Source organism: Pogona vitticeps, chromosome 3, assembly GCF_051106095.1.
Source record: "Pogona vitticeps strain Pit_001003342236 chromosome 3, PviZW2.1, whole genome shotgun sequence".
Classification (NCBI taxonomy): domain Eukaryota; kingdom Metazoa; phylum Chordata; class Lepidosauria; order Squamata; family Agamidae; genus Pogona; species Pogona vitticeps.
The window spans coordinates 149,362,484-149,388,259 of NC_135785.1; the positions used below are offsets into that span (position 1 = coordinate 149,362,484).

General features: G+C 41.1%; 1 long non-coding RNA gene across 1 annotated transcript in view; it reads right to left on the reverse strand.

Moving 5' to 3' along the window:
• LOC144588445 (uncharacterized) overlaps nt 1-23,546 on the reverse strand; it is a 407,977-nt gene extending 384,431 nt beyond the window's left edge. Inside the window, exon 1 of the long non-coding RNA XR_013544019.1 lies at nt 18,529-23,546. This is a non-coding gene — a long non-coding RNA (uncharacterized LOC144588445). The remainder of the gene's footprint in view (nt 1-18,528) is intronic.
• Between the last annotated feature and the right edge of the window lie 2,230 nt (nt 23,547-25,776).

Here is a 25,776-nt window from a genome sequence, read left to right on the forward strand (position 1 = left end):
TGTAGTCAATAAAAAAATATACAAATCTGACTGAACCAATGCATTTCCTGCATTATTTGTCAATATACACATCCCCGATCCACACTAACTTTGTTTTATTTCATTTTCAAGAAGGAATTAGACTATGTAGGACAGCCATGATGATCTGCTTTTGGACTGAGGGGTTGGGTGAGTGTGGGCTTCATAGTGCAGCAAAGCCAACAAAATCTCCATGAAATCAGTAGGGTTTGTGTCTCTGGTTGTAGAAGAAAGTACAAATTTTAAACGAGTCCTTGCCTTTTCTGAAAGATAAAGACAATATTACTTAACCTGAACTACTACATTCTATCTAGCAAGCATAATGAATAACTTATCCATTTATTTTTCTGTGGTTTCTTTTTTTATCCTTTGTGTTAATTTATACCTACAGAAATGGGAGTCAAGGACAAGAAATTTAAATGGCAGTTCCTGTCATACATTTCTCAGGGTGACCTTCTGAAAAGAATTAGTTTTTAACAGAAATATTCAGGATCAGCCAGAAACTGTCTTCCAGAATTTCACAAGCTGACCATGTCTCGCAGCAAAGTTTTGCTCCTGTACTAGATCTGGGTACTAGTGCATGGACTCTTGTTGGCTTGTGGAATGAGGCCCCTTTAGAACAATGTTCCAGCACTGCCACAGTGAAGTATTTTTCACAGTGAGGTATTTTTCATTAAATTAGTAAACTAATAAAGTGTGATTTTCTATTTCATATTTTCTGTTTGCTCTCACAGTCTGATATAAAAGCTCACAGCAGTTTGTTGTGTCCACAGCTGCTCTGGATAGCCATCCCAGTTCAAAGACTGGAAGTGACATATTCAGACTGGTAGATTTAGTTTCCTTGAAGAGCAGGGTGGCAGAAGGTGGTGTGGGGGGGGGGAGAGAAGAAGACATGTTGTGGAGACACAAAAAAGTATCTGGAAACACAATTGGCTTGTTGAATCAGAGCAACTTTTAGCTAGATTTAGGAATGGTTTTTAAGAGCTTCATGTTGGAGGCTGGATGGTATAATTAGGGACAGACAGAAGATAGTTGAGATGACATAAGATCTAGTAGGAGGTCATTGCAATAGATGGGTTTTGCAAGGTGAGCAAGGTGTTGTTAATTCTCAGTAATTGCACAATAGCAACACTAAAAGCATTATCTTTTCCTCTATATCACAGCTTGGATTTCTTTCCTTTTTTAGGACTGTAATGCCCAGAATACTCCAATTTCTGTGATCAGTCAAAACTTTTCAGGCTCTAGCTTAACTGCAACCTCTCTGGGAAGAACATTATGGCTTTTGTGTGGCTTCATCTGCTCAGGTTGTCCATCAACTCCTTTCTAAGAGGAAAGAATAAAAGGCAATAGTTCCTTGAATGGGCAACAAACTCTACTTGTGCTTTGCTATGTCTTGAATTCCTGAATTTGTTCGTAATACTGACTTTCAATAATCTAATCACAGCTGCCAAAAGAAGCCCAGTTATGCTGATTCTTTTCATACCTTTATTGTACTGATTCATTTATTTTCATGGTCATGTGGTATATATACCGGTGGGAACACTCACTCTGTTTTTAATGGTATCCATTTGTTTCTATTTGGACCCCTATAGCAGGCTACACTCCTGTTACATTTTGTATTGATTCATTATCTCTACTGTTTCTTGGGGCAATCAGCCCCCCTTGTCCTTTTTTTCCTTCAATTACCAAAGTTGGTATATTGATACAGAAATGCAGTGGTATGAGGCTTCTTTCCTCCTTCTCTTGTCGCTTCCCTCCTCCCTGAATATGTTTTCCCTTTTGTATCAGGAGGAGGAAGTGAGTTTTGAAAGACTTGCAAAATATTGTGAAGAGCAGGGTTAAATAAATGCAATGCTCCTTTCTTTACAATTCAGAGCAGGAAATCAGAAGCCATCTTTCACCCACAAGGGACAGGGGATGGCTGTCCTTTTCTGAGCAATGTATTCATGTTGTTTTCTTGTGATAGTGGCAACAGCCGCGCTGCTGCCAGTAGATCCTAATACAGATTTGTAGATGTACCTTTTATTTTATTTTTTTAAAGGATAGAAGCACAGTGGCCATGAAGTGGCCACAGCACTCAGAAACCCATCCCCTTTGCAAAGGAAATAAATTGACAGCAATGTTCACACAGGCTGAAATGATGAGGAATGAAGTGAAGTGATTCATCATTAGTACAAAATAAAACAACCCTCCTGGCAAGGGGAAAATACATTGGAAATAAATCACTGACCAGGAAAATGAGTTGATCTTCGCCCATCCCTGTATTCTCCCAGCCCCTTAGTACAAGAAATAAAGCCATGGAAACTAGTTTTAAAAATTAACTGCTAGGGTTAATGAGACTTATGGAGGAACTGACTCACCAAATCCCCATGGATTCAATGGGCTTACTGTAGTGCAATTTACTATGCTAAGCAACATGATTTTGTCAATTTATGGCAGGATTTTTGTGTTGTGTTTAATAAAAGTTTCTGCATATTGCCAGATATATGTACCCAAATGAGAAATGGTAACACATGAATATTAAGTATACTTAGGAAATTACAGTAACCTCATGTGGCAATTTCGCATTATTTATGTGTGTGTGTGTGTGTGTGTAGGTTTGTATTAATATGCATAGTGAGTGGGTTTTGCTTGGCAGCAGTAGGCTGGATGCACAGGAGGATAATATGTCAAAACATTTAGGAGAGGTGACAGCATATGTGTGAGGGGAGCTGCATGTATGCTGCCTGGTTTGAGAGATGCTGTTTAACATATAAGGTGAATGTGTGTTCTGAACCCCACCTCCTCCAGTGGGCATCCACTCGGAGGCAGTGCCCTGACTTCCCTGCCCCACCTCCTCCAGAAGCTGCGTCTGACTGGGCACCTGCTGTAGGAGGCAGGGCACAGAAATGCATCACAATTGCAAACTATCTGTTGGGCTGAGGGCTGAAATGGCACAAACCAATGAACTGGCAAATACATTTAGATTTTGTGTAAAAACAAACATATACATAACAAAATGTACTTAAATTGTAAAGAAGGAAGGAAAAGAGCTTTCAGCTGTCTGATAAAAAAACTTTCTAGATTTTAACTCTGAAACTTTTTTTTAAAAAAAATCTTCTTTTGGTTGTTGGTGGAAAAGTGAAGGAACTGGTTTTTGGTGTTGAGAGTGAACTTTGCTATGCAAGGGGAGGACAAGGGCTGAAATGGAGACCAATGCCTCCAAAAGCAATGTCCATCCTAGAGGGAACACTGAGCATAAAAACTCTTGAATTTAAAATCCAGCTGTATCTGAAAGTTTTCTCAGTTGTCTTTGACTGGCAGTGACCATTTCATACATAAAAGCCAGCACTACATAGAGACTAAATGGATATTTGTTCTTCTGTGCTGTGTTTCTCACTGTTCCTTCTGATATTTTTTCCTCCAACAACTGTATTTTACTTCTGAAAAATCATAACTTAAAAAGATTTTGTCCGAACTTCACCAAATTTGGCAGTGAGCAAGAGCATATTGTCTGCTACGTCTGTGCCACATTTATGGTGATATGAAGCCTGGTTTCAGAGTTATAATTTTTTTGTTTAAGCTGTGCCTCATTTTTAGAATTGCCTTATAGAATGTTGATTTGCTCTTCTAGCACAAGATAACTGCTACACTCTTGTGCAACAATAATATAGCACCTGCTCCTTATTTAATCCTGAATTCAGCACATCTACAAAATTGCTGTCTGCATATGAACCCCAGAAAATGAGCATGATGGCATATCTCAAAGAAGGGGATATATGATCAATGGAATAACAATCTTCTTATCTAATTCGATGGATGGATGGATAACAGGCATATGGGCATAAAGAAATCATAGTCAAGGACAAACAGATCTGCTGAAGATACCTTTCTTCTTCTACATTGATGCTTGTCCTGTGCTGTCCCACACATGTGCATGTGTGTATTTTTTTTTTAAAAAATGTGTATTTAGTACGCATTTGCCAAGCACCTCCATTGATTCAAGCATATTTCAGAATAAATTTTAGAAAAATGTGCAATGTTTTTGCCCATTTTCCAATGTGCACATGTTGCCAAATACACTTTTATTTTATGGAATACATAGTCTGTAACTATGGCAGATTGCATCCTTTTTCATGTTCTGTTCAGGAAAGTGCAGATAAATGCCTTGAAAATCTCTGCAGGCTGAGTATCTTGCATATTCCAAATCATGGCTATAGAGACTATCTTTTTCTCCCAATGATGGTGTTCATTTTTTATTGCAATGTGAACTTCCTACCCCAGCCCTGTTTTTTTTAAAGCTATCAGACTGTTGTCAACCTCTTCCTATTTTCACAATTAGGCATGTTTCTCAATATGCTCCTTGAGGAGCCCCGAGAACTGTTAAGTGATGTGCTGTGGGAACATATATGGAGAGATTATATCTGAAACTTTTGTTCTCAGTCATTAGAAACACTACCAATTTCTTTCAGGATATTAACTTTCAAGGTTTCCCTCTCTCTTCTCCAGCAGTCCATGAATTCAAAGGGAATCAAAATTAGAATTAATTTAGGATACAACCGAGCAGGAAGTAAGGAGGTTTGATCTTTTTGAAGACATTGAATGCTGTGTTCCTTGTCTAAATAGACACAGACGTCCACTAGCCTCTGTAAATTTGTAGATTTCATGCAAGTCCTTTTATCTCCCTCTTGATTAATGAGTGTTTTCGTTGTTGTTGGCACTATCTTCCATACAATTAATTTTGCCATTGATCCTCAGTATTAGACACACTTACCATAAGCAAAGGAGTAATGGCCATATCCTTGTGTTAGGCAAGAAGAAATAGTCCTGGTCCTTACAGGAAGCAGAAAGAAAGAACTTCAAACCGGTCTGCACAAGGGGAAGGGGAGGACTAACATTCAGGACAGTTCTCCCTGACATTTAATTAGTACGCTGACCAAATACATAAGATCTGCCATCAGTTATCATCTAGTTAGCTTTCAAACTGAAACAAAGAAAACAGCATTTTAGCAATACAAATGTATATAGCCATAAACAATAAAAATGCTGCATGATATATGTTAATAATGAGGGAAGCATAAAATAATTTGCAACTTAGAGGACAATATGTGGTAAAAAAAAAAAAACCTCATGGGCAATCTCAGCAGTCAAAAAGGCCATTCCCCCCCACCCCCATTCCACTGAGGGCTGAACTAAAGGTAAAGGTTCCCCTTGACATTTAGCCCAGTCGTGTCCAACTCTAGGGTGCGGTGCTCATCCCCGTTTCCAAGCCTTAGAGCCAGCGATTGTCCAAAGACAGTGCCCCTGATCACGTGGCCAGTGCGACTAGACATGGAACGCCATTACCTTCCCACCGAGGTGGTACCTATTTATCTATTTGCATTTTTACATGCTTTCGAACTGCTAGGTTCGTAGGAGCTGGGACAAGCGACGGGAGCTCACTCCATCGTGTGGATTCGATCTTACAACTGCTGGTCTTCTGACCTTGAAGCACAGAGGCTTCTGTGGTTTAACCAACAGCACCATGATGTCCCTCCAATAGCTGAACTAGGCCCCTGAATAACAGTTTTTGGCCATTTCTGTTTTTCACTTGGAAATATGAATTGCCTGAAAGGTAACTTCTGTTTTGTCTTTTTTTAGTGGGGGAGGGGAGACTTGGGGCAGAGGCATTTTGTGGGTTGAGGGTCTAAGGTTCCCAATGCAAAAATGGATAGTCCTGTAAGTCTCTAGGAGGAGAAGCAAGGGTTTTGTGAGGAGTTCTCAGGTAGCCTCAGGTGCTGAAACAAACCAACAAACCAACAAATCCTTGGAATGCTGCATATTGACCAGACTGCACTAAAGCATTTGGAGTCCAAGTAGTTCTTTAAAGCCCTAAGTAAATTTTGAAAAGGCAGGTTTGGGCCTGTTATTATGCAAAGTGAGGCAATGACTCCAGATGGAAACAAGGTGAACAGAGCTTAGTGCCATTTAGACTGGTCTGCTTTCTTTAAGCTATTGAATTGTCCTAGGCTGGCTCTGATATTCAGCAAGGACCAAAGCCAGAGCATAAAGACAATACTAGGAAGATCTCATGGTCAGTGTGCCACCAACAGAGAGGCCCTCTCAGTAGCATCTTCTCCCTTTGCTTGGCAGGGAAGATGGAGCAGGGCCTCTGAAGAGGCTCTTAAGCTTCAGGTAGGTATATATAGCTCTGAGGTGGAGCACAGATCCTGTAGAGAAAAGACCTATATATATGGCCAAGAGAGATACTGACTACTGAAAAACAGAATAGCTCTGAGGTGGAGCACAGATCCTGTAGAGAAAAGACCTAGGTTGGGAAGTGACAAACTCTGTCTCGATTTTGTTACATTTGTCCAAATTCCAGCTGTAGTTTCTTCTTAACCTTGTTCCATATGAAGCTCGGATGCTTCCCGTGCTTACAACATGTGCATGTTTTTGAACATTTTTTTAATGCAGCAGTAGGGCTACTACTCTTTGGGGCCAGTCTCAAGCGATTCCCCAACAGAAGGAAGAGCCACTTTAAGGGAGATTGCTCCCTCCAAAACAACAACTTCTGGTGTGATCAGGTGCACACCCTTCCAGCCATCTGATCACATCCTCAGTCCCACAGCTGGGCCTGAAACACCAGAAGTGGGAAATACATATTGAAGACAAAGCAAGCATCACATGGCCAGACTATGTAACTGAACTCCATAGACCCTGTGAAGAAATGGCTTGGAGTCAGGGAGAGGGAAAATATCTTTTTTAAAACAATTCCAGTTAAACAAGTTATGAAAGGGGATGTAAGTTTGGAAAAAAAAGTCATATTTATAGTTGATCACATTATAGCCATGTAGCCAATCCTCTTCTTTTGTTAATACCCCATAAAGTATCAACACGGTTAGCTTAACTCTAGATCAGAGGCATAAATGTATGCTGCATTGGAAATCAGATGATAAATCTTTTTCAGAAGCTGAAAAATAAATGACAACCTAAGGTTTACAACAGCTGCTGTGGCTGAATAAACCATGAACTTTATATTGTAAGGTAAGTATCCGAGGCAAAGCTCTAGGCACATCTCAAAGACGCTGGATATTAAAAAAAATAATTTGGTTTTTATTAGCCATGGGTTACTGCTGAATAAATTAAAAGAAACTTTTGATGGATAGTGTTATTGGTGTTTTGCTGCAGTTTAAAATGCACCCCGTGCTGCTGTATGATTGATAGAATTGGTTGCCACAAGGTTTCCTTATGTTTCAAAGTGTCATCAGGAGTCCTGATTTTCACTTTCAAATGATTAAGGACTTTCGAATTTTGAGAAATTGGTTAGGTAACTGGTATCCCTTACTATCAGGTAATTGTGCCTTTGTGTTACTAAGAACAAAGAGCAAATGGCAGTGGAGTATAATAAGAGTCTAGTTCCCCTGTTGACCAAGGAAGGAAGACTCTAAGAAGAGACATGTACAATTCTGTTGATGTTTAATTTCATGTTGAATTGGAATCTTAAGTGCAGGTTTCTATGGTGAATGTCTGCTGATAGAGTACAAAATCCAACAGAAATAGGACAGACATTATGAAGAAACTGAGAAATTGAGGGACATAGAACTTGGCCTCCATCTTGGAAAATCAGGTTTCCTTCCATGTTTGTGGAAACAGTTGGCTGAGAATTGTGGCAGAGCCCACCTGGTAACAAGGGAGAGGAGTACCTGCAACAATTTTTTTGTCAGAGAAGCCTTCAAGGCTAAGCTATTTGGTTCCCTGGTGCTGTACTAACTGGAAAATGAATTGAGATGGGAACAGAAAGTGCTCTGGTCTATCTGGAACATGGCAGGAACTGCATGTCTTATTGGAGGACCAGGTGGAAAGGTCTAGAATGGGATATTTACTGTATAAAAAGAAGGATTCAGAAGTTATTTTACTTGGCTGAACTTGCCTCTCAGGAGATGCTATGCCCAGTTGCTTTCTTGCTGTGTGACAAAGGTCTCCTGAGTCCTTATCTATTACTCTATCCACTATACCAGTGGTTCTTAACTTGGTTACTTAGGTGTTTTCGAACTGCAGCTCCCAGGAACCCCAGCCAGCACAGATGGTGGTGAAGGCTTCTGGGAGTTGCAGTCCAAAAACACCTGAGTAACCCAAGGTTAAGAACCACTGCACTGTACCATTCCTAATTTACTTTTGTTAATTTAGTTGACACCAGTTGACACTAAATAGCAATGTATATTTCAGTGTTCCTTATTATGTATTTTTGAATTATAAAGTGTTATCTGAATTCTCTATATTAATAATAATTACGCAAAGCATTAATTAGTTTGAACATAATAATTTTGATGGAATTGTGGGAAAATGTACAAGAAGAACAAGTTCAAAGTAATAAGTGGAGTACTCATATCACTAGGTGTTTAGGAGAAGGAAAACTCCGATTTCAAACCTCCACTGCCTTGTGGCTATATCCACTGATGGAAAAGGCTTCAGGAGTTAACCTAGAGGCAAAATCCGGAGCTGGAGTCCCGAAGGCAGTTCGTGTCGTTCTGCCAACTCCTGCGACGTTGCTGGAACCAGTTGTATTGGTTCTTGCCTTTCCATTGGACCATTTCAGCAATGTGGAGAGGGGGGATCTGCTGCTTGGGTAACAGCCTATTCTCCATATTACCTTACCCGGGCTTCAAGCTCTGGAGAGGACACTCCTCAATTCAGAGCATGTTACCATAGTGTCTCGAGACTGAAGGATGCCTATGATGATAGGTGTTTAAATTATGTCTTAAATCATTACATTACTTCACCCAAATAATGTTTTAATGCCTTAACAGCAACAGCAACAGCAACAGCAACAGCAACAGCAACAGCAACAACAACAACAACAACAACAACAACAACAACAACAACAACAACAACAACAACAACAACAACAACAACAACAACCTTAGAACTGCAGAACTGCAGAACTGGAAGGGACCCTATGGACTATCAAGTCCAGCCCTTCTCAGGGAGGCCCAGTGGGGAGTTGAACTCTCAAACTCTGACCTAAGCCACTGAGCTATTCAGCAGTTCTGATCCTTTAAGGTTGTATCTCTACTTGTAATGTGTTAATCTTAAAACCTGGACACAACTTATTTCCCTTCAGAGTAGTTGATTGGGACATTATGATTTCTACTTCCTGTTACTGGTAATAGATTGCAACAAGCTTGTGGAATTTCTTCATCTCTGCCTTACAATAATGTCTGAGTAGAATTAATCTGTGAAGAATTTGTCTCTACCTTTAGCAAGCAGAAAGATTCTCTGGACTTAAAGTACCTTCACTGTTGAACCCATGTGTACGCTCTCTGAATGGTGTACAGATGCAACCACACACATTGTGACTGTAACTAGGTTCTCAGAGGCTTTAGATGGCTGCACTAAACATTTATTCATGCATGCCACTGTGGAGGAGTAAGTGTACAACCTAAAGGAAACACCAAGCAAAGATGTCCCAATAGAAAAAGGCAGCCACCAAAAAAAAAAAAAAAAAAACCCTCTGAGAACCTAGCAGCTAGAGAGAGTCTATTCTGGAAAATTAAAGAAGATAGAGAGAGATAGCTCCATCATCTATGATTACTCTCATTATACATAATGTTGCAAGAGACATGGACTAGAATATGATGTGCACACAAGAGTTTTTGACATCAAGGATAGCCAGTCTCTTAGGCAGTGCATGAGACTACAACCTCTCACAACAAATGTGTGTTCAGCATTAGCAACAACATTCTGGCCAGTCCACCCAAACTCCTCAGCAGTTTCTCTCTTTCATACGACAGAGCTGGATATGCAGTTCTGTATTCCCTAAACAGATGGAGTGGAGGATGCTGACCCATCACTACTAGAGAAGGAAGCTTCCATATGGCAACCTTATTTTTTGACCTAGGTCAGTGGCGGTTGCTGACTTTGATTTCAATGGGCTAGTGAATTTGTTTTGGCTTTTAGTCTACATTATACAAGGCCTATTATATATGTTTGTTTGTTTGTTTGTTTGTTTGTTTGTTTGTTTGTTTGTTTGTTTGTTTGTTTGTTTGTTTGTTTATATGTTGAGCTCTGTCCCCAAAATATGCTCAGCATCTTGGAGATCTCCTTTAAAGTTTGGAATAAAACCCAGAACAGGTGCACTACCCTAACAAAATTGGAGTCAGAGACTGCAATGCCTTTAGGCAACAAGATGTGTTGGGCTAAGCTTGGCTGCTATCACACCATCTTGGCCAATAGTTTTCTGTTTTCAAGCGAAATATCTGGCCAGCATATTTTGGTACTTTGGTCTTTGCACATTGGCTTTCCGAACTTATTTTAAAAATTGAGTGTGTTCAGTACTATGCTGTGCTGATAATGTGGATCATTTGGGATTGATCTCTATAAATACTAACTTTGCCAGTTGGCCTTGTCTGTTTACAGCGTTCTCTTATGCCTTCCCTGGCTTTTTGCTTGGATTTTGATGAAGATAAATATAATGCTTCTAATTTATTTTAAATGTATCAGAATGGTAAATCAATTATACATGGAACCCATCGTATGGTTAGTAAGCAATATTAGCTGCACAACAAGGCAATTTCAAATTCAAAAAGCATTGCTTAATTAATAAGGTGTGTGTGGGGAGCCATGTTATACATTGATCAGACAAGATTTTTGATTAACAGAAGTGCTACATATCATGAGGATGCAGCCAAAAGAAGCCTCATGGGCTCTATCCTCACATTTCAGAAAAATAATTAGTTTTCGAGCTAAAATTTTCCCCTGGCTGGTTTAATTAAAAATAGAAATAGGCAAACACTCAGTGGTAGTAGATGGATGCCAATGAGTTATCTACACATCTTGAGGTCCTAAGGCAATTCTACAGCTCAAGAATTATTAAAAACCTTTTTTAAATAAACATTAGAATTATTTTTTCCCTTGTTAGCTCCGTTTTCAGTTCTTATGGTTTTGAGATTCTATCAGATATTTCCTTGAGAACAACATGCAAAGTGGAAGTCAGTGATATTTGAAAAGGAACAACCCAAAGTCACTTTACACACTTCATAGAAACAGTAAAGAACAGGAAGCAGTAGGCTTCATGTGCATTTTATACCCACCCTCAGGTCTATATTTTGTACAGTGCCGGAAGTTAACTCCCTCTACCATTAAAGTCCTTTCTCAGATTAATGGGGAACCATATCACTAAAGGGCAGGAGTGGACTCGTGCTATGCAGGCCACATGAGGACCCTTTGGAGCCTAAATATATCCCCACCACCCCAAAAACGTTTTTTTCTGGGAAAAAACCACAAAGGGCCAGAAAGTTTCCTTTTGCCTTATGGTGGCATTGGGGGGGGAATTCACCATGTTTTGAGGGACCCCAGATTTCCTACGGCTCCCACACATGTGAAAAGTATATTTTTTAAAATGTATATTTTAGCCACTAGAGGATGTGGTCTCCCCCCCCCCCCCAACAGTAAATAAAGAGATGAGAAACAGTTGATGGGTCAAACTCAGGGCACAACTTTATTGACTATTTAAATAGTTGAACTGAGGTGGGCCAAAAATAGTGCATTGTGCCTATGAACAGGAGAAGGTGGACCAATTAGGCCCCTCTCCAGTCCCAGGCAAGCCAGTCCCTGCTCTGGGGGGATGCTGTACCCTGCCAGCATTGCCCCCAGCCAGTCCAAATTGGGGAGACATCTTTGGGCCCATCTCCATCCTGATTCTAATGAACCAAGGTGGGTCATCACTCAAGGCTGCCTCAGAAGGCCATCCCTGCTTGTGTACCTCAATCTCACAAATCATGGTACCCATTCAGGGCACCTAATAACCAAAAGTACCCTGTGGGGCTCACCACTACCAACCCCTCTCCATGCACTACCCTCCAGGTTGTGACCTATTTAAATACAATACTGCCCTAAAATCTGCCCTTTTGCCCCCTCAGAAACAGAATGGGACAAGTGAAAATCACCCAGGCCCCATTTGTATTCTAATCAGGGTAGCCAGGCTCAAAATTCCTATCTGGTGCCAGAAGGTGACCAACCATCACCCTGGCTCACAAGTTTCTCATGGCAAAAAAGGATCAGCTCTGGGGTGGGGCTCACTATATAAGAACTTTGCCCCACCCCTGAACTGACATCACTGCACTGTGATGGCATCACATGCTAGTCCCACCTCTACCAACTGCAAGGTGAAGAACCCTTCCCTCCACCTCAGCTGCTTCACTGCAAGGGTCCTGGAGGCAGCATTCAGAAGAGACCAAAGAGGCATGCAAGCTTATATTTTTGGACTACAGCTCTCAGAACTGCCCATACTGCCCAGGGAACAAAAATGAAAATCAAACCTCTAATGAGAAAAACACGTTTGTATGAATTTTTGGAGAGGGAGTAGAAATAATGGGAGAAGTTGTTTTCCATCCAATATCCAAGACATACAGGATCAGCCCTGATCTTTTTTCACAGAATAAGTCTTATTACATGGATTTTTCCACTTGACTTTTCTGTCAAAGTTATTTTTGAAGGGCATTTTGAGGGCACTGTCTTCTCCTCAATGTTATATGTTTTCTTCTGTTGTAAAATGATTTTTATATAAAGCTCTAATGTAAAAAAAGAAGAGAAGTCCTGTCACACACATCTTACAACTGTAGAGAAGAAATAGAAGAGGAAAGATTTGAAGGCATAAGAAATACATAAGAGAAAGCGGGAGTAGGAAGAGCAAAAATATTCAAGGAGTGTGAGCAAATCCAATTACTTACACATAGGCTACTTATCAATACCCTTTTAGAAATCTACAGTTAGCTTTGAGAACTGAATGTATTATCCACACAAGAAGAATTCTATTAAGTTAATATGTCATTCTGTTTAATTTGTAACATAATTAACCACATTCACTAATGCCTCCATATTGTAAGCATTATTTAAGGTAATTTTAAGGCATGCTTGTTTTGCAAACCAAGACATAATAAACTGCATGATTTAAATCTACTTTGCTTATTAAAATGAATTTAATTAAAATCAAACCTTCATTACCAGCTCAGAAGAAAATGATCAATCTCCAGCAAGTTTGCAACAAACAAATGCAGACTTCAAGAATGATTCAAATAGTAGTAGCATTTAAAAAGGGATTATACAGGAAACACGTCTAAGTAATATTGTTTTGCAGGCTGGAATTCATGTCACATGATTAAACATTTGTTTGAGGTTAGGAAGGTAGGTCAATAAAAAGAAAGCCTCTACCTTCTTAAGCCTGTATTTGAGCTGTGAATATACTGGGATGGTGGGAGTTGTGAATGTGTGCCACACTGCCACTAAGAATGTGGTTTTACTGTTCTTTTTAAATACATGACTAAAATGAAAATGGTTGAAAATTCTCTGCCTACATAATAAAAGCCCCCTCCAGCACCTTCCTTTAAAGGAGAGCTCCTGGTCTTGGATACTTCTAGGAGTAATGATTCTCCCCTGTTTTTTGTCCAATATTTTTCAGTGGGGAAGCCAGGATGACCCTAGGAGCCACAAAAAAGTAATTGAAAAAGGTCACTGAATTATCATCTTCACAATAGGCCATGCCACTTTCTCTCACCTTCTCATATGGTTGCTCTGAGGATAACCTTGCATGCTACTTTCAGCCCAGTGGGGGAATGATGAGATATACAGGTAGCTAATAAATACATACATGTTTTACTACAAACAACCAGAGAAAGCCTAATTCCAGTTGTCAGTCCCAATCAGAACAGATCTGTTAGTGGAATGTATACTGTATAAGTATTGACCTACCATATTCTCATTGATTCAGTTGATCTCTTCTAGTTGGGCTAACATGTGAACTGAAGTAAATCTCCATACCTAAATCCCTCAGAATACCATGCCAATAGAAAGGCATTGTTGTATGAATTGTAAAACTGAGGTAACTTAATTTATAATTTCCTTGACTTTTTGGCTCCTAGAAGCACCTTGGAGTTTTCTCCCAAATATTTTCCATTATCCAATAAATGTTGGTTGGTTGGTAGGTCAAGATTATGGTTTTATGCTGAATGCTACACAGGTGAGGTTATATTAAACTATGTGGAAATTGACAATGCCTCATGAATTTTCCTTTCACAGGGTGAATTCACTTAAATATACAGATAGCAGGTGAAACAATGTTTGATTGGATTAATTGAACAATAAACAATAAATAAATAAATATGGCAAGAAGGATTTCAAGGACCACACAAAATTTAGGTTATGAGAGCAAATATAAACATCAAACATTCGAGGCAGTCTAATTGCTTAACTATTTAGAGAGGTTGGCTGGCTGCTGTGTTGCCCTGGAAACAGCCTAGAATGCAAAGGAGATATTCAGATGTCATACATGATGTCATAAACAGCATAAATCCCAGTGGTTAGCAAAGTGACAGGCAGGTAACTGTCAGACTGAATCTGAATACCTTTGGGATGGCTGTTCATTACAGGTGAGGAATATGTTTAGTTTAGAATTATCTGTTACTTGTTAAAGGGGATTCATTTTTCATTGATTGCAGGTTAGCTTGTGAACTTACAATGCACCTGAAATTAGCCCAATATATGGGTGGCCTAAAATCCATTCCCACAAGACAATCAAACTGATGTATGTTGAAGAGATTGAGTTATCAAGATTAAAAAGTATGACACTCAATCAAGGACTATAGAGCATTATATAATACCTCTTGGAGCCTGTGGTGGTTTGTCATAGCTGACATTTACCTCTGAAATTGTTAATTCCAGTGTAAACCAGATAATCATGGCAATCATATAAGAGTTCACTTGGGTATCAAGGTTTATGTTGATTAAATGCTCCTGCCTAGCTTACCAGAAATGTATCTTCTGAATTTGCTCCATCACTCTCAGAGGATAAGAAAAAGCCATTGCTTCCACTCAAGGTGAAATAAGCACAGAAAAATAATTCCAGGCAACATCAGCTTGTTTAATTCTACAACTTTTATTTATCCCCATTGCTTCTATGAATAAAAATCCAAGAGTTATTGAAAACATAAAACTTTTTGAGAAGTCAAAGATATGTGACCTCTAAATATCATTCTCATAGCTACGAGCAAAATCTATAGGTACACATGCCTAAAAAGATTATTATTATTATTATTATTTATTTATTTTATTTCTATCCCGCCTATCTGGTCATATTAGACCACTCTAGGCGGCTTATAATCAAAGACAACAGTAAATTTTAAAAACATTATGGCTAGACAAAAATAAAAATCAAAGAAAATATGAAAAGGAAAATTCGTCAGGGGTTATCTGTTGGGAAGGCCTGCCTATACATCAGTGTTTTTAATTGTTTCTTAAAAATGCCCAGCGAGGGAGCCGCGCGAATCTCAGGAGGTAAGTTGTTCCAGAGGCGAGGAGCCACCGCCGAGAAGGCCCGATTTCTGGTCTTTTCCTTCCGGGCCTCTCTCGGCGTCAGGCTCCTCAGCCTCACCTCCTGGCTCGCTCGAGTGACACGGGTAGATCTTGGTGGGAGAAGGCGTTCCACCAAGTATCAAGGTCCTAAACCGTTTAGGGCTTTGTAAGTAAGCATCAACACTTTGAAGTCGATGCGGAACCGGATGGGCAGCCAATGCAATGCGGCCAGAGTGGGCGAGATATGTTGGTATCTTCTCACTCCACTGAGTAATCTGGCCGCAGCATTCTGCACCACCTGTAGTTTCGTCAGCAGCCTCAAAGGTAGCCCCACGTAGAGCGCATTACAGTGGTCTAATCTTGAGATTACAAGCGCATGTACCAAAGTAGTGAGAGCCCCCACATCAAGGTAGGGTTGCAGCTGGGCTATCCGCCTAAGATGGAAAAATGCAGTACAGACCACGGACGCCACCTGAGTTTCCATAGTGAGCGCCGGGTCCAGATGAATCCCCAAGCTGCGAACCCCATCCCTGGCAGGCAGGGTCACACCCCCAAAGATGAGGGAGTTTCCCAAATCCCCAACTGTGGGAGCGCCCACCCTCAGCACCTCTGTCTTGTCCGGGTTCAGCCTCAGCCCGTTCTCCTGCATCCATTCCCGTACGGTCTCCAGGCAATGCTGAAGGGACAGAACGGCATCTCCTGCAGTTGGAGAAAAGAAGATGTAGAGCTGCGTGTCATCCGCATACTGGTGAAGATGAAGAGTGGATTTAAGTTTCAGACAAGTAGTCAGAAAAAATAGGTTTCAATTTTAACTTTTAGTTGTAAAAGTTATAGTCAAGAATTTAAATCATATTTCAACCCAAAAATACAAGAGATTATAGCCTTAAAAAGTAAATTTTTAAATAATTTATTAAAGCAGAAGCACATTTTTAGTCTTTTATCATATTTGAACACACATGTGAAAAACTAACTTTTCTAACTGCTCACCCATCCATTTCTGTATGTTTATTGTTATAATTATGTTTGTCTATTTATGCTACTTTTTTGAAGCCACCAAGAGCAGTGGCTTGCCTCTAAATAGACAGGATATGAATCGAATAAATAAATAAATACATAAATTTGAAGTTCCTTCTTGTTCCAACCTCCATGTTATAATCACATTTCACATTTCTAGTGCTATAAAGTCTGTGCCCTTAATCATTTAATACTTTATTTATACAAAATTGGAAACCTTGACATTCCCTCCTTGTAGCACTCACCCTTATTATGTTAAGTAGTTATGAATATTCATGTTGTAGGCTAATGTTACTAGGAGGTGTAGTTGAGAGAAATGTAATAAAGAGGCAGAGTCAGAGAGTGAAAGCAGTCAATCAGTCAGTGGGAGAGAGAGAGAGTGGAGAAGGAGAGTGCGGTATTTGGGATATCTGATGAGAGATTAGAGTGAAAAGTGAAGAAGAACTGTAATAACAAATAGAAGGTTGAGATTGATGATAATAGAAGTTACCTATGATTAATAATATCTGTAATCAATAAACAAGCTTTATTTAAAAGACAGTGAAGTCTGAACCTGCATCTTCATAATTAAAGTTGATTTAGTGATCAACTGGTGGCAGCGGGGTAAAAAGGAGTAGTAGTTTGCCTTTGTGTGCTCTGTGTTGGGAGGGGCAGGCAAGGGGCATGAGGACAAACACCACAATTGGTGTCCAGCAGTTGGATAAAAAGAAATCCTGTGAAGCCTGAGTTTGGATACGAAGAAATCTAGTCAAGCCTGAGTTTAAAAAGAATTTTTCTTGAGTCAAGAGGTCTGTGGCAAAGAAGTTTGGTTCCTCACTAGAGCTTTTGGGAAAAGTTTAGTGGTGGGGGCTTCTGAACCCAGATCTGGAGGGGTCTAAGATGGGGAACGACTCAGAGAGATAATTCCTGTGTATTTTTACCTCAAGATTTGAAGGCCCAGTGGGCTAGCTTAAGAGACAAGGCTCTAAGAGTTTAGAGAGCACTTGTGGAAAAAGCAGAAGCCAGGGGTCAGAGCAGATCTGAGGGAAGACAAGAAAAAGCATTTGCTTGAAATAGAAATAATTTCAGTGACTGGAAGTAAAAGAAGAAAGACAGGTCCATTATAAAATCAGTAGAAACACACTCTAGAATAAGTAGCTCAGATAAATATGCCCCCCAAAGGAACTAAAAGGCCAGTAACAGTGGAAACTGAGTCTCAAGAGGCACAAAATTTAGTACCTCAGGAAATGGAGGGAAATGGAGACCCTTTAACTCCAGGAGAACAGTTAGAAACTGAGGAAAATATCTCAGAAAGACCAGGTGTCCTAAGCTCTCAAGAGTTTCAAATTGGAAATTACAACAGGAATTTAAATGGAAAGAATTGGAGATCAGAGAGAGAACCAGGGAATTAGAAATTAGAGAAAAAGCCAGAGCTGAAGCTCAGGAATTACAGCTTAAAGCTGAGCAAGAGGCCAGACAAATCGCATTTGAGCAAGAGGCCAGACAAATGGAATTAAGACAGAAAGAGATGGATTTTCAAATACAAATTGAGACAATTGGAAATAACCTCTCGAAATAAAAACCATGATAACAGCCCCAATGATGGAATTCTGCCTAAAATTGATCTTAAGAAATTTCCCCAATATAAGAAAGGGGACTGTCCTGAGTCTTATCGCTTTTGACCTGGGACTTTAATATCCGAGATAGTGAAAGGATAATTGGAGAATTGCTTGAGATTTATCCTCAGATTCCCCTAGAACAGGCTACAGATTTTGAAGCCTATAGAAAAATGGTATTTTCCAGATATTGGATAAATGCAGAACATCTCAGGTGAAAATTCTGTAACCTTACTAAAAGGCCTGAAGAATCTTATGCTCAGTTGGTGTCTAAGTTACACCAGTATCTGGACAAATGACGACACGTGAAAAAGTTATTGTGACAAACCCAGACCTACTGGGATATGCCACACGTTTACTAAGCTGCCACCAACCATTCCCTTTAATAAGTCACACAGACCAGGGATGGATTTTCAACAAATAAAAGAATAAGGTTTATTTAAAACACACACAGGAAAAATAAAATGATCAGGTGAATAAGATATAGTAACGTGGCTTAGTCTCATTCATACATGCATACAGTTTGGTTCACACAGAACCCTTAACTTGAAGCACAGACCCTGAACCTATCAGTTCTGGCTAACCATTCAGACACCTGAACCTATCAGGTTGGTACTGACACACAGTAGTACCCTGTCTGACACACAGACTCCCACACCAGCTTCTTCTTCCCAGCTGCTGCTTCGTCTTCACATCCCAGCGTCTCCTCTTCACCACACAGGCTTCACATATATATACAGTACAGCCCCTCCTCCTGATGTCCCGCCTTCCACTCCCCATAGGATGGAACTTTCCCTCCAAACCCATGACAGACAGGTAACATCAGTGCTGTATGTAACACCTCCCCTCTTTAAAAGTTGTTTTGTAGGGGGAAAGCTAAGGTGCTTTTCACCAAAAAAACAACCTGTATAAAATACACAAAAACAGTTATACATACCATATTATACTTACTCATACTTACACTCCAAGTTAACCATAGCAAATATGCATTTAAACATTTTACCATATACAGTACATCAATTTACCTTTATTAATACAAACCAAATTCAAAACCCAGGTACATTTAACTTTTTGTCATCATTATATACACATAGTCCATATTCTTTCGCCGTCTTCATTCTTCAGGTCTTCTTGATAAGGCGTCAGCAACACAGTTCACTGACCCTCTGACCACCTTCACTTCAAAGTCATAGTCCTGTAGGTTTAAAGCCCACCTCATAAGTTTGCTATTGTGGGTTTTCATTGTCTTTAACCATTGCAGTGGTGAATGGTCAGTGCACAGAACAAAATGTCTTCCCCAGATGTAAGGCTTGGCCTTCTGGATCGCGTAGACTATTGCCAAACACTCCTTCTCCACGGTTGCCAAATGTCTCTCACCTTTTTGGAGTTTCCTACTCAGGTAGGACACTGGATGCTGGTCACCATTCTCATCCTCCTGGCACAGAACTGCTCCTACCCCGCTGTTAGACGCATCGGTGTAGATGATGAACTCCCGGTCGAAGTCTGGAGCACACAGCACTGGATACTGGACGAGCGCCTCCTTCAACCTCTGGAACGCCGCCTCACAGTCGCTGGTCCACGGGATGCTGTCATCAGTCTTCTCCCTCGTCAGATCGGTCAGCGGAGCCGCAATCTCGCTAAACCTCGGGATGAACTTTCTGTAGTAGCCCACCAACCCAAGAAATGATTTGACTTTTTTCTTGGTGTTGGGTCTAGGCCAATCACGAACAGCTTTTATTTTGGCCTCCAGGGGTTTTATCACTCCTCCCCCTACCATGTGACCCAAGTATTTTATTTCTGGGCTACCCAGCTGCAGTTTGTTTTCTTTGCAGGGCCTGGGCCAAAGCACTCCCTCCCCTGGGTTAAAGTGCCTCTCCCTGCCTTCCTGGTCATCCCAATCTTTCTTTCTGACCTTTTGAGCTTGCAGGGTCTCTGCTGCTAGCTCTAGGTTTCTCTTTAGGTTATTCCTTAAAGAGTCTATGTATGTCACAACGTCTTGTGGGTCATCCTGGGTGATCTGCTCCCAATTTTGTTTGATCAAATCAAGGGGCCCTTTCACCCTTCTCCCAAATAAAAGTTCAAATGGACTGACCCCGGTACTGGCTTGTGGCACTGATCGATACGCAAACAAAAGGGATTGCAGCTTCTGGTCCCAATTGTTTGGATTCTCTGCCAAGTAAGCCCTAATCATGCGCATTAGAGTCCCATTGAACTTCTCAGTTAACCCATTACTTTCAGGATGATAGGCAGTGGTTTCCTTGTGCTTAATTCCACAGATTTGCCATAAGCGTTTCATGAGCTTCGATGTGAACGATGCTCCCAAATCTGTGATTATTTCTGAGGCAAATCCCATCCTGGACATGTACCCCACCAAGGCATCTGCCACTGTGTTAGTTTCAATGTTAGTCAAGGGTATGGCTTCAGGGTACCTTGTGGCATGGTCCACAATTGTGAGAATGAACCTGTTCCCCCTCTTTGTGGCCTTGGGCAAAGGTCCCACAATATCCACCCCTATGCATTTGAACGGAGTGTCAATCACAGGCAAAGGGCACAACTTTGCTTTGGTCCTATCGCGGCTATTCCCCTGCCTTTGACACACATCACATTGTTTACAGAACTCCCTGATCTGCTTCCCTATGTCAGGCCAGTAGAAATTCTGTGTGATTCTCTGCTGTGTTTTGTTCACCCCTAAGTGTGCAGCAAACACGTCAGAGTGCCCCTTTTGTAAGATCATGGGGCGATACTTTTCAGGTACCACCAGCTGACTTCTGATTCCATCTCCCCCTTTTGAGATATTCCTCAGGGTCTCTCTATATAAAACCCCCTTTTTCTCCAGAAATCTCACTGGGGTTTCAGGTGTTAGCTGGGCGTCAGTCACCTGTTCAAAACACTTTTGGAGAGTGGCGTCTGCCTTTTGCTCTTGGCCAAATCGGCTGTCTGTGGTTAAGGTTTCCACCACAGCTTCTGAACTTCCCCCACCTGCTTCCGTCTCTGGCTCATCATTACCCCCTTGAACTGTCCCCGTGGTGGCTTGTGAACGTGTAATCACTAGCACCCGTTTCACATGTTCAGCCAGGTCATTTCCCACGAGCACGGCTGCTGGCAGAGTCGATGAAATCGCTAGCCGCCAAACTCCCCTCCAGCCTTGAAAGTTCACAGGTACCTCTGCTATTGGCAGTGAGATCACCTGCCCCTCAATCCCTGCCACCTTCATGCTCTCATTTGGGATTATAAACTCCCTAGGAATAATATCTGGATGGCACAGGGTCACCTGGGAACAAGTGTCCCGCAGCCCCCTATACTGATGGTCAAGTATTCCTACGTCCACCCCTGCTGTCTCAAACAACTGAGAATCTGTTCTCACCAGCAGGCAGCGCCTGACTTCTACAAGAGGACCATTTTCCTCAGCCTGATCAGCAGATGTAGCTGTTCCAGATTGAGTAGCCATGGCAACAGGCTCCCTCAGTGACAATGAGCCTTGCTCTTTCTGGACACAGAACACAGCTTTTGGCTTGGTTCCACTCGAATCCTGAGGCACCATTCCTTTTAGCTGCTTTAATTTCTCACACTCTGAGATTAGATGGCCCTTTCCCTGACAGAAATAACATTTTCTGGTGTATTTTGATTCTCTCTCATCTTGTTTTGGTTTTCCCTCCAAAATCTGAGGTCTTAGTTTCATGTCTGAGGGCTTCCCTTCACCACGGGCCCCTCCCCCTTGCTGGCTTTTCCCTGGTCCCTGAGAGTACTTAGGGTCCCATGTTTCCCTCATGTTTCCTTCAGAATAATTCAGGTTTTGTTGTGCCTTAACCTGTGTGCCTTCTTTTGGTTTCAGAATAGTTTGTGGCTTTCTCTTTCTTTCACACTCATAAACCATATCCACTGCCACTTTGGATTGTAAATCTTTTCCCTCAGAAAACTCATCTATGCCGTATGCATCCTTAAAAACTTGCCTTAATAGAGTAAACCCAGACCTCTGTTTCTCTTTCAGTTGTTCAATATGTCTATTTTCCATTTGCTTAAATATATTGTCAATATTTTTCATCTCTTCCATATACCTATCCCAGTCATCATCCCTCTTGGATTTTTCCTCACTATTTATTTTCATTTGGCAAGTGGTGCAGCTTTGACAAAATTCTTTTATTTCTTTTCCCATTTTTGGCCAGTAGTACTTCTGGGATACTTTCTGCTTAGTCTTTGCCATCCCTAAATGTCCCGATAGGGTGTCTGTGTGACATTTTTCCATTACTTTCTTTCTATATTTAGAAGGAACTACAAGCAATTTTTCCTTCGTGGAGTTTATTAAGATCTCCCTACATAAAAGGCCTTCACAATAATATCTCTCACGGTTCTCAGGGGTTACTGGACAATTGCTAACCATCTTAAAGCACTGCTGCAAGGTTGGATCTAGTTGTTGATCCCATTTGCTAAACTCAATAGAGTCCTCCCCCTTTGAGTTCTCCATTTCTATTTCTAACTGCCTCATTTGAACTTCATGCTGTTGGGCTATGAGCATTTTCCTGAGTTCTGGGTTCTGCTCTCCTGTGCTGTCACCCTGCACTGAGCCAAATTCATCCTCAGAACCTTGGTCAACCTGGGGGTCTTTCACTTCACCCATTTCTGCCATCTGGCTTCGAGTCAAGGGCATAATCCCCCCTCAGAACAGGCTGCTTTAAAAAGTCAAGCCTCAAAATAAAACGACCACCTTTTTTTTTTTTTCTTGCCTCAGAACCAGCCTTCTAGAGCTTGCTGCTGTTCCTTCAGCACTAAACTTGCAACAGTTGCGAGCCAGAGCCTACCCCCCTCTGCTGGGCCTCTCAGCAGGCAGGCTAGATCACTGTTACTACGCAGTTTTGCCTCAGCTTTTTTTCCGCCAAAACCAGGCTGCCTCAGAGCACCCTAATCTAGTCTTCCCAGTTGGCACGTTCTTCCACTAGCGCACCTCCCCGTGAGGTACACCTAGAAGATTACCTACGCGCCTCAGATTGTCCCTGACTAGACCCCCCTTGCTCTGGGCACACTTGCCAAGGCTTTGCTGGACCGCTGGACAACTGGACCAGTCGTATCCCACACGCTGGACACCAATCAATGTGACAAACCCAGACCTACTGGGACCTGTCACACAGTTACACTAAGCTGCCACCAACCATTCCCTTTAATAAGTCACACAGACCAGGGATGGATTTTCAACAAATAAAAGAATAAGGTTTATTTAAAACACACACAGGAAAAATAAAATGATCAGGTGAATAAGATATAGTAACGTGGCTTAGTCTCATTCATACATGCATACAGTTTGGTTCACACAGAACCCTTAACTTGAAGCACAGACCCTGAACCTATCAGTTCTGGCTAACCATTCAGACACCTGAACCTATCAGGTTGGTACTGACACACAGTAGTACCCTGTCTGACACACAGACTCCCACACCAGCTTCTTCTTCCCAGCTGCTGCTTCGTCTTCACATCCCAGCGTCTCCTCTTCACCACACAGGCTTCACATATATATACAGTACAGCCCCTCCTCCTGATGTCCCGCCTTCCACTCCCCATAGGATGGAACTTTCCCTCCAAACCCATGACAGACAGGTAACATCAGTGCTGTATGTAACAGTTATTTCTCTAGAAGTGATGAAAATTGTGATAGGCTTAGAACAATTTTACTCTATTTTACCTGGGGAATTGCGCTATCCGATTAGGGACAAAAATCCTAAAATTCTAATAGAAGCTGGTGAACAGGCAGATCATATTAGAGAGTACAAAGACCCCAGATTCTCTGAGGTAAAAGTTAACAAGCCAGCCTGGGATGACCATATGAAATCCTTCAACCAACCTTTTTACGAACTGTACCACAGTAAAACAACAGGGAATGAAGGCCAGGGTAGTGCCTTAGCTAAATTAGAACGGCCTAGTCCTCAGAACCAGATGAACTCTGAGGAAAAGTTTACCAAATCTCCCCAGAGTGAAAGAAGGAATTATAGGTGTTACAACTGTGGCCAGTCTGGGCATTTACAGTTCCAATGTACAAGAGATAAATTTAATACTGGGAAGAATGATAATCAAACCAAAAAAGTGTACTGTTTAAAACAAGTTGAATCCTCTGAGGGAGGTAGTAACCAGAGTCTTGTTTCCATGGCAACCACAGCTTCTACTGATCTTGAGGAGGACATTCCTGAAGCCCCTATAGTACATTGTTACTATATCCAAAATGACAATACTCTTCACAAAAATGCTGGTGAAGAGATATTAGTGGAAGGAAAGAAATACATTGCTATAAGGGACACAGGATCTCAAATTTCTATAGTACATTCTGATTCGATAGCCTAGGATGACATAATTCCAGGCAGAACTATGACCTTAAAAGGAATTGGGAACGAATCTGTAGTGCTGAAAGTGGCAGAGGTTCAGATAAACTATGGGAATTTGTCTGGAAAGTGGCAGGTGGCAGTTTCACATGAAATACCAGCTGCTTTTCTAATCAGTTAGGACTTAATAGAGCATGTCAAGAGTGCTTTTATACTTACATGCTGAAAGGGGGACCAAACATCAACCACTGCAGCAGAATTGGATACAGTAGCAGGGGAAGGCCTGGAGAGAGAGAGAGTCCCTTGAATAACCAGATTAATAGTGGTGCTGAAGCTGATTTCATGCTTTTGAAGAATCCCAATAAACATTATTTTGCCCAGGAGCAGAGGGAGGACATTAGCTTGGGGGTTTGCTTTGAAGCAGCCAGAATGCCCACTGTATTGTCTCCTGAATGCCCTGAAAGATTTTACATGGATAAAGACCTTTTGTATACAGAAACTTTAGCCACCCCATACAGAGGAGAAGGAGAACACCAAAAGCAATTAGTGGACCCTAGTAAATACAGGGAGAACATAATAAATCAAGCTCACAGTAGTTTGTTTGGGGCACAAATAGGGATCACACAAACCAAAAGAAGGGTTACCTAGAACTTCTTTTGGCCAGGTATGGGTCTACAGATTACTTATTATTGCAAAACGTGTGATGTCTGTCAGAGACGAGGGACAGGGCAGGATAGGACTAAATCCAAATTATGTCCTTCACCAGTCATCTCTACCCCATTCCAAAGGCTGGGAATTGATCTTGAAGGTCCTTTCCCTAAAGCCACCAGAAGGTGAAATAAGTACTGTGACATCCCCAGACCTACTGGAGTATACCACACTTTAATTAAGCTGCCACCAACCATTCCCTATAAGAAGTCACACAGACCAGGAATGGATTTTTAACAAACAAAAGAACAAGGTTTATTTAAATAACAAACAGGGTAAATAAAAAGATCAAGTAAATAAGATACTGTAACATGGCTTAGTCTCAATCATACATACAACAGTTTGGTTCACACAGAACACTTTAAAGTAAAGCACAGACCCTGAACCTATCAGTTCTGGCTACCCAGATAGAAACCTGAACCTATCAGGTAGGTACTAACTGACACACAGTTGTACTCAGTCTGACACACAGACTCCCACTCTTCCCTCCTCACACAAGCTCCACATATATATACAGTACAGCTCCTCCCCCTGATGTCCCGCCTTCCACTCCCCATAGGATGGAACTTTCCCTCCAAACCCATGACAGACAGGTACCATCAGTGCTGTATGTAACACCTCCCCTCTTTATAAGTTGTTTTGCAGGGGAAAAGCTAAAGTGCTTTTCTCCAAAAAAACAACCAGGATCAAAACACACAAAAACAGATATACAATAACACAATCCCATACTTACACTCTAGGTTAAACATATCAATTAGGCATTTAAACATTAACATTTACAATACATTAAGTTACCTTTATTAATACAAACCAAGCCTGTTCAAAAAAAAAAC